The sequence below is a fragment of the Bufo gargarizans genome, chromosome 2 (genome assembly GCF_014858855.1).
Source record: "Bufo gargarizans isolate SCDJY-AF-19 chromosome 2, ASM1485885v1, whole genome shotgun sequence".
In the NCBI taxonomy this organism is placed as follows: domain Eukaryota; kingdom Metazoa; phylum Chordata; class Amphibia; order Anura; family Bufonidae; genus Bufo; species Bufo gargarizans.
The window spans coordinates 612,347,432-612,358,342 of NC_058081.1; positions in this window are offsets into that span (position 1 = coordinate 612,347,432).

Consider the following 10,911-nt stretch of genomic DNA (forward strand, 5'->3'; position numbering starts at 1 on the left):
GATTAATGATGTTATTCAGGTAGTATGGGCTTGTCACTGTACCATTCACAAAGTGTAGGGCAGTTCTGTATTCACTAGACACACCTGCGCACACTGTAACACCACCAAAGGCTTGTCTGGTGATGCATAGCACTCTCATCATTGGAGCACTGAGGTCCACTGGTCCCTCGTCCAGCATAGATGCACCCTGGCCCATGCAAGATGATGACTCCTGGTGGTGTGGCCAGGTACCCTTGCAGGTCATCTAGCACGCAGACCACGCTGATGTAAATGGTTTTGAATGATCTGATGTGACATTTGGGTGCCTCTCACCTCCCTTAAATGTGCCTGGAGTCATGTGGCATTCATCATTTGGTTGCGCAGGGCATTGTTCACAATGAAGCGGTCATCAGAGTGGGATGTAACCTGAGGACGTCCACTTCTATGACTTTTTGTGATTCTTCCAGTCTCTCTGTATCTCTCCTGAAACCTGCTGATGAAAGGTCAGCGGCCACTTCCGTCTGAGAACATCCTGCTTGAAACCAATGCCTAGGTGCTGTTGATCAATTGTTAGGCGTCGTCTTGGTTTCATGATGTCAAAATATGAACAGCATGATGATGATGATGAGGAGGAGGACTGATTAAATACCAATTCTAATTAAACCAGGAAATGTATTAGGCGATTCCTGAATTTTGCAGTTAAGCTCCTTGTTAGAGAACAGCAAGTTGTGCAAAAAGTACTGAAACACTGAACAGTTGGACATGTGCATTCAAAAGTTTAGAGAAGGTCACATTAAATTCACCTGTAAAGGTTAGAGTACATTTTACATTCATCCTGAAATTTCACCCACTAGCCAAATATCCCTAACTTTTTGTGAGTAGTGTATAGTACATACCTGACAATCTCTTTCTAACACACCTAGAACCAGCCCTGTACCTCACATAGATCCAGAGATCTCCCTGTTCATTGCTCTGCTGACAGCTCAGGAGGCGTGTCCATTCCGCTGCAGTTCTCTCCCTATCACAGCTCAGGGGGCGTGTCCATTCTGCTGCAGTTCTCTCCCTATCACAGCTCAGGGGGCGTGTCCATTCTGCTGCAGTTCTCTCCCTATCACAGCTCAGGAGGCAGCTGAAAGATGAAACCTGCGGCCTTCTCAGTGAGCCAGATAAGAAGGAATAAGAAAAAAAAAACATTAGGTGGCGCTATAAAGACACATTTTATTGAAAACTTTAATTACATGCAATTACAAAAGTATTCATATCCAGGAGCTGGTTTGAAAACTGTAGAATATTTTTCGTGGGACAACCCCTCTAACGTCCATGGATCTGCGAGTGAGAGCAGTCTATGGAGAACCCAGACTGCACATGTCTGCCATTTACTGATAGATGTAAGAAGGCTAATACTTTTTGTAATTAATATGGGCATATTATGGGCTGGAAAAAAATGCAGCATGCTATAGAAAATATGAATTAGAATTGGTAATAGTTGTGTTACTCTGCTCCCTTCAACCATGGTTTGTAGCCTGTAGCTATCCAGTTGTGGTGAAGCTACAACTCCCAACATGCCCTGACAGCCAGCGGCTGCTTCACAGCACCTGGAAAGTCACACTACAACGTCTTAATGTCTGTACAATAACCTAGCAGCCTGAACACAAGAAAAAGCTGAGTGTGAACTTGACCTAAGAAGTAAAAGAGGATGGGAACAGCCCTAGTTACTATCTTGAAGTAATCAATTGTCATATATACTGTACCACTATGTAATTGAAGTGATGACTTTCAGCCTTAAAGGGGTACTCTGGTTGGTAAACGTTACCTCCTATCCACAGGATAGGGGATAACTATCACATCATGAGAATGTGGGCCAAGTACCCCCTGCAGCCACCTGAAAAGAGTGGAGCTGCTGGTCCCACAAGTGCACAGCTGCTCCATTCATTTCTATGGGAGTTCCGGAGACAGTGGACTCTGTACTCGCCTATCTCCAAAATTCGCATAGAAATTAATGGAACAGCTGGCCACTTTGTTCTTTTTAGGAGAGCTGCAGGGGGTACGGGGTCCCTTTTCTCTTGATCAGAGAGTCCAGCATTAGGACTCTTAACCCTCTGATAGTTATCCCCTATCCTGTGAATAGGAGATAACTTTAAGCAACCGGAATACCCCTTTAATTCTAAGGGAATTAATACAAATATTAAACATAGGCCTGGTTCACATTTTAGTTTTTTACGGACAGCCCGCAGATCCATTCTGACCATGGCTCAGTGGAAAAATTATGGAGATACTTTAATCCTTGATGCGGGTCCAAACACGGCCATTGAAGTCTATGGGTACATGAAACACCACGGACACAAAATGGTTGGCATTCAATTCGTGTTTCACTGACCACTGATAGAAGATGCTCTGGAAACAAATTTTCAGCTGAGCAGTGTCCATGGAATACGGGTGACACACAGAGGGCAAAAAAAATGACAAATGGACCAAACGCGGATCCTTCACAGATAAAACGCAGATTTTTCAGGGACATCCAACTGACATGGAAATGTGAACGAGGACTAAGGACCCATGCACATAACCACGTCCGTTTTGCGGTTCTCAGATCTGTGAAATACGCATACAGTCCGTGTACTGTCTGCATTTTATTTGAGGACCCATTGTTTTTGGTGGATCTGTGGTCTGCATTTTGTGAGGACATAATCTATCTTTTTGGGGAATGGATATACGGTTGCGGAAAGCACATAGATGATCTGTATGCTTTCTGCATCCGTATGTCCGTTCCGCAAACGGGTTGAACATGTTCTATACTTGGCTGCAAAATGCGGACCGCAAAGTACACACGGTCATGGGGTAAATGCACACGTCCAGGATTTTTGTGCGGAGAATCCGGACTGAAGTCCGTAGGTTGTCTCGGATCCGTGCGAACAATCCGCATCGATTGGTGCGGATTTTCCAACATGCAGATTTTCCTCTCCCCATTGAAGTGAATGTAGAAAATCCAGACAGGAAAAATAAGATCAATCAACATGCTGCGGATTTTAAAATCCGCACGGCAGGTCAAGAGCCACGTGGAATAAATCTTGAGAATTTAGATTTCTCTTAGAATACAATGTACATGACCTATGGTGCGGATTATGCACACGGAAAATCGGAACGCAATTCTGATTCTGTGCATTTAGCCTAATGGTGATTTTCCGGACTTTTATTAATGGCTGATCGTTAGAATAGGTCATCATTATCTGATTGGGGCAACTACTGGGGCTGGGGAGCTACTGCAGAATAGTGTCAGGAATGAGACCCCTGCCGGTCGGATACTGATGACTTATTGTTAGGATATGCCATCAGTATAAAAGTCCTGCAAAACCCTTTAACGGACATTTTTTACTTATTCCCCCTATTTTTACAGGCCCAAAATGAATTGAACTAACTTATTTATAAAAGAGGTTTTCAATTAAAGGAGTTCTCTAAGAGTACAATATTGATGACCTATCCTCAGGATAAGTCATTATCATTGGCGTCCTATTCCCAACACTCCCGCCATTCGGCTATTGAAAGGGGCCTCTCCTCAGTATACCAAGCACAATGCTGTACATTATATAGCAGCTCTGTTGGTATTGCAATCCACGCCTATTCACCTGAATAACCTAAACGGGATTGTTCTCCGCCTAGGTCATGTGACCGATGAATGTGTCGTCAGTGGCCTAGGAAGACAATCACTGCACCCTTAACCACAACTGATCAGCGGGGTGCCAGGAGTCAGATACTGATGGCCTATCCTGACAATAGGTCACTAATATTTGACTCCCAGAAAACTCCTTTAAGGGCTCAAGTACACGGCCGCTGATCAGCCGTTCCGTGCATTGGGGACCGCATTTTGCGGTCCCAAATGCACGGGCAACATCCATCCGGATTCCGAAAACGGATCCAGACCCATTCAACTTGAATGGGTGCTGGGTCCGCCCACACCGCAAAAAAGTAGTGCATGCACTACATTTTTGTGGCACGGAGAGAAACCCCATGGACGTACTACGCAGCGCTTCCGTGGGGTTCCGTGTCTCCATTCCAATAGGGGCACAGCTGTCTGCATGAGCTCTAAGACTTATCACCTATCCACAAGTTTTAACTGACATTTGATTTGGAAAGTTAGGGCTCATGCATCCAAACGTATTTTCTTTCCCGTGTCCGTTCCGGGTTTTTTTGCGGACCGTGTGCGGAACCATTCGCTTCAATGGGTCCGCAAAAAAAAGGAAGTTACTCCGTGTGCATTCCCTTTCCGTATGTCCGTATTTCCGTTCCGCAAAAAAATAGAACATGTCCTATTATTGTCCGCATTACGGACAAGGATAGTACTGTTCTATGAACGGCCAGCTGTTCTGTTCCGCAAAATACGCAATGCACACAGATGTCATCCGTATTTTTTGCGGACCGCAAAATACATACAATCGTGTGCATGAGTCCTTATCCAGATTCCAGTGATAGTAACAAAGTGATTTGGGTCCTTTAAAGTTTTGGAAAGCAATTCACAGACCTCACCTATGTAATCTTTTGTCATTGTATAGATGACCACTTTAGGGTGGAATACTCTTTTAAGAAGGTGTCTTTGATAGAGTTAAGTATTTTTTGTGCCAAACAAAAAGAAATCTGGCATACCTGGCAAGAAAAGCTGCAGTTTTGCAAATGACAATTTAGATTCCTGCTATAATCTAGCGTGTAACTGACTCAGACCACTGATTGTTTGGTGCTGGGTTCCCCGATACTAGGGATTAGGGTTAAAACTCAGTGTACACAGGAATGGCCGCCAGCGTCTTGTAGAGCGGAGCCACAATCTGCTGCTTACCATGGAATCTATCCAGCTCATTTAATAAGTCATTTTGACTCAGCAGATTTCTACACTCCTCCCAGACAGAACACAATAGATGGTCAGATCACTGACTACACAGACGATGACGGCCTGGAACATTCCCTGCTGTGTCCTCACGTCCCACTGATCCTCCGCAGCTCTAGGCCGCTTCCTCATAGCGACTTTACCCAGGTTCCAAACACAAGGAATTTTATATAAAAAAATTCCCAATAAATCTAAATCATTTTGCCGTCCATATCTTACGTCAAGTCCGTCAAAACTGTGCCAGCTGTTCTTTAGCTATACTGTGCCTGGGAATGCTGAGTGGCAACCAAAACGGTTGTCAGTGTACAGAACGGTTGTCAGTAACATCCGTGTTAACCCTTCCAGCCCAGAATAATATTTTTTTGTGTTTTTGTTTTTCATTCCCTGCCGTTCCCAGGCCGTTCCCATTTTTCCATTCCCATAACCGTATGAGGGCTTGTTTTGCACCTTCCAATTCCACCATTTAATGTTGCATACGGTGTAGCATAGCTGGAAAAAAATTCCAAATGGGGTGAAATTGGGAAAAAAAAAACTATTCTGTTTTATGGGCTTTGTTTTTACGTTCCCTATGCAGTAAAACTGACCTGTTACTTTCATTTTCCAGGTCAGTGTGACTACTACGATATGATATTACATTTGTATAGTTTTTCTTGTGTTTTAATACTGAAAAAAATTTGAAAACTTTAAAAAATATATATTCTTTTCGTCGTTATATTCTAACCCCTATAACGCTTTTTTTTTTGTAGTTATGTGTATGGAGCTGTGTGAGAGCTAATTTTTTGCAGGGAGATCTGTTCTTTTCATTGATACCATGTTGGGGTGTGTATGACTTTTTGATTTCTTTTTATTTATTTTTTGTGGGAGGTGAAGCGACCAAAAAAACATATAATCGGCCATTTTGACATTTTTGCCATGTGGGATAAATATTTTTTATATTTTAATAGTATGGGCATTTTCACATTGCCCATGATGTGTATTTTTTTTATTGTTTTATAAATTGTTATTTTTATTTTGAGGAAACTTGTCTGACTTTATATATTTATATTTTGAAAAACATTTTTTTTTTATTTCTGTTTACACTTTTTTTTATTATAGTTCCAATAGGGAACTATAACAAGCAACGATCATATTGTTATTCTCATAGACTCCAATGCATTAGCTGGAGGGTTGCTGACCCTGTAGTCACACGACCGTAGTCTGTTTTGTGGACCACAAATTGTGGATCTGCAAAGCAAGGATACAAGTTTATATTTTAGGCTGTGTTTACATTAGCAGTAATATTTCCTATGTTCTGTTTATGAACGGTGCTTGAAGGACCACATTGACTTGCGTGTAGAGCCAGCCGGGATCAGAAGCAGAAGTGAGCTCGGTGCTGGAACCAGAGGGCCAGTCGATTTTTTTTTAAACCCCACCAACGTCTGGCAATATGAAAAGGAGTTCCCTGTCTTAAAGAATGCCCTCATGTGTTATTGCAGCTGAGCCCTATTGACTCCAGTGGAGCCCAGCTGCAATACCAGACACAACCCATTGACAGAGGTGCTGCTGTTTTGGAAGAAAGCAGCCATGTTTTTCTACTCCTGGACAACCCCTTTAAATTATTTCCTTCCTAAGGCCTCATGCACACGGCCGTGTACCGCGGCCGAGAGCGGACCGTGGAAACCCGGCTGGCATTCCTGCTGACAGCGTGAGCGCACAGCGTCATTGGTTGCTATGACGCCGTGTGCTTCATGCAGCCGCTCCTGTACAGTAATACACTATAATAGTGTATTACTGTACAGCAGCGGCTGGATGAAGCGCACGGCGTCATGGCAACCAATGACGCCGTGCGCTCACGCTGTCAGCAGGAATACCTGCTGGGTTTCCACGGTCTGCTCTCGGCCGCGGAACACAGCCGTGTGCATGAGGCCTTATATTGACTGGGAGGGCACTAGTGAAGAAGCCAAGCTTATAAAGTGCTGATCCTGCCCGGTGTTATTGTCCAGGCTATGATACCATAATGACCCCCAAGGGTCCAGGAGAGAAAAAAACTGTCACTAGGGTCTATTTCTTTGAATCAAAATCTATTAGGCTAGGGCTGCAAGACGACATTTTTTGCTCGACTATTTGTCGTAAAGATAGTCCATGATGTTGGACTGTGACATACGACATACTGCAACACGACAGTTGCACAAAAATCTGTCCAGGTTGGATTTTTTTGAGACTGTCGTGTCGCAGTATGTCGTATGTCACAGTGCGACACCATAGATTAACATTACAAAAAATCTCATTGTGTAGCTACACCCTTAGGGCTCATGCACATGAACATAATTTTTTGCGGCCCATATGCGAAACCATGCACTTGAGCCGCAAAAAACAAACAGAAGTTACTCTGTGTGCATTCCGTGTCCATATGTCCGTTCCACAAAAAAAATAGAACATGTCCTATTATTGTCCGCATTACAGACAAGGATAGGACTTTTCTATTAGGGGCCGGCCCTTCCATTCTGCAAAATGCGGAATGCACAAGGTCGGTATGTGTGTTTTGCGGATCCGCAATTTGTGGACTGCAAAACTCCCAACAGTTGTGTGCATGAGCCCTTAGACTTTATGGATGATATGAGGGATGGGCCCTGAGAAGAATTTCCTCTGGTGGGTCCAAGGAACTTCAGGCCGACCCTTAGATATCTCTAATACTGTAATGTAGATCTGGAGACTTTATTACACGGTCCTCTATGTCCACACAAACCAAATTGTTAAGACATTAAGGACACTGAAAGACAGAAGAGGATGGTTTCACCACTAGGTGACTACATTTCATATCCTTCCTCCTATGCAACATTGTGACACACAGACCACTACTGGGCACCATTCCATCTCTCTGTTCCACTGGCATAGGCTTGCATAGCCTATTGCATTAGGGTGTGCACCCTAAAGCACAAACACACACAGCTCGCGCGGGTGTGTGTGTGTGTGTGTGTATATATATATATATATATATATATATATATATATATATACACACTGCTCAAAAAAATTAAGGGAACACAAAAATAACACATCCTAGATCTGAATTAATTATTCTTCTGAAATACTTTGTTCTTTACATAGTTGAATGTGCGGACAACAAAATCACACAAAAATAAAAAAATGGAAATTAAATTTTTCAACCCATGGAGGTCTGAATTTGGAGTCACACTCAAAATTAAAGTGGAAAAACACACTACAGGCTGATTGAACTTTGATGTAATGTCCTTAAAACAATTCAAAATGAGGCTCCGTAGTGTGTGTGGCCTCCATGTGCCTGTATGACCTCCCTACAATGCCTGTGCATGCTCCTGATGAGGTGGCGGTCGGTCTCCTGAGGGATCTCCTCCCAGACCTGGACTAAAGCATCTGCCAACTCCTGGACAGTCTGTGGTGCAACGTGACGTTGGTGGATAGAGCGAGACATGATGTCGTGCTCAATTGGATTCAGGTCTGGGGAACGGGCGGGCCAGTCCATAGCATCAATGCCTTCGTCTTGCAGGAACTGCTGACACACTCCAGCCACATGAGGTCTAGCATTGTCTTGCATTAGGAGGAACCCAGGGCCAACCGCACCAGCATATGGTCTCACAGGGCGTCTGAGGATCTCATCTCGGTACCTAATGGCAGTCAGGCTACCTCTGGCGAGCACATGGAGGGCTGTGCGGCCCTCCAAAGAAATGCCACCCCACACCATTACTGACCCAATGCCAAACCGGTCCTGCTGGAGGATGTTGCAGGCAGCAGAACGTTCTCCACGGCGTCTCCAGACTCTGTCACGTCTGTCATGTTCTCAGTGTGAACCTGCTTTCATCTGTGAAGAGCACAGGGCGCCAGTGGCGAATTTGCCAATCTTGGTGTTCTCTGGCAAATGCCAAACGTCCTGCACGGTGTTGGGCTGTAAGCACAACCCCCACCTATGGACGTCGGGCCCTCATATCACCCTCATGGAGTCTGTTTCTGACCATTTGAGCAGACACATGCACATTTGTGGCCTGCTGGAGGTCATTTTGCAGGGCTCTGGCAGTGCTCCTCCTGTTCCTCCTTGCACAAAGGCAGAGGTAGCCGTCCTGATGCTGGGTTGTTGCCCTCCTACGGCCTCCTTCACGTCTCCTGATGTACTGGCCTGTCTCCTAGTAGCGCCTCCATGCTCTGGACACTACACTGACAGACACAGCAAACCTTCTTGCCACAGCTCGCATTGATGTGCCATCCTGGATAAGCTGCACTACCTGAACCACTTGTGTGGGTTCTAGACTCCGTCTCATGCTACCACTAGAGTGAAAGCACTGCCAGCATTCAAAAGTGACCAAAACATCAGCCAGGAAGCATAGGAACTGAGAAGTGGTCTGTGGTCACCACCTGCAGAACCACTCCTTCTTGCTAATTGCCTATAATTTCCACCTGTTGTCTATCCTATTTGCACAACAGCATGTGAAATTGATTGTCACTCAGTGTTGCTTCCTAAGTGGACAGTTTGATTTCACAGAAGTGTGATTGACTTGGAGTTATATTGTGTTGTTTAAGTGTTCCCTTTATTTTTTTGAGCAGTGTATTTACCCCTTATGCCTCTCATTTGCCCCCATTATTCCTCTCATTTGCCCCCATTATGCCTCATTAGCCCCATCATCAGCCCTTAAGCCTCATTAACCCCCATTATCAGCCCATATTGCCTCATTAGCCCTCATTATCAGCCCTTATGCCTCATTAGCCCCCATTATGCCTCTCATTAGCCCCCATATGCCTCTCATTAGCCCGCATATGCCTCATTAGCCCCCATTATGCCTCTCATTAGCCCCCATATGCCTCTCATTAGCCCCTATGCCTCTCATTAGTCCCATATGCCTCTTTAGTCCCATATACCTCATTAGCCCCCATTATGCCTCTCATTAGCCTCCATTATGCCCCCAACAGCCTCATTCTTTATAAAATAAAAAAACACCTACCTCCTGAACGCCGCTACTCCTCGCCGCCCGCGATCCTTATCCTCCTGCTTTTGGCTGTGCTCTGAACTGGCGCGCAGAGTGTGGCGTCACAAAGCCCCTCACGCTGTGCGCAGCCCTGCACAGCCAACAGCCGAGGCCCAGGAAGCGGGAAGTACATAGCGTCACCGCTTCATGGTTCTTCTGGTACTAATGAGCGCTTCCACAATGGAAGCGCTACATTAGTATTTGCCGGCCAGCAGGCTTGGTTAAGTGCGCACGCCTATGTCTACTGGCTCTTCCTAAGCTACAGATTTCCCTGTACTGAGTTCTGCCCCTGCAGGAACCCTGTCACCCACCAACAGCACAAGTCCCACCACAGGAAACTCGCTACAAGGATTATTTTCAACATGCAAGACTACAGGTGAAGGGGCAGGATTTTCCATTGCACCAGATGCCCAAGAAGACCTTCTGCTACTTTAGAGGAGAACAACATTATAAGGGGGCAGTTGTAAGGAGGGGATGGGGGTTATGGTATATACACAGTAACGTGGTAATATTAGACTGCTCTAGCTTTAGGCTGCATTCACACAGCCATATTACATCTACATATGAATGCCATATGTTCAGCCCTAAAATCAGCGCATGCACTACTTTTTTGCGGTGAAAGAGGATGTGGGTCCGCATCCGTGATACGGCGTGCACACGGCCAGTGCCCTGCTGTTTGTGGGCTGCAATATGAGCACAGCCAGGCAACGGACGTGTGCATGAGCCCTTAGGGTAATCTACTGATCTATTTGGACTGCCTCTTCTGTTCTTACCTAAACCCCTTAGGCCCCTTTCACACAGGCGAGTATTCCGCGCAGATGCGATGCGTGAGTTGAACGCATTGCACCCGCACTGAATCCGGACCCATTAATTTCTATGGGGCTGCTCACATGAGCGGTGATTTTCATGCATCACTTGTGCGTTGCGTGAAAATCGCAGCATGCTCTATATTGTGCGTTTTTCACGTAACGCAGACCCCATAGAAATGAATGAGGTTGCGTTAAAATCTCAAGCATCCGCAAGCAAGTGCGGATGCGGTACGATTTTCACGCATGGTTGCTAGGAGATGATCGGGATGGAGACCCG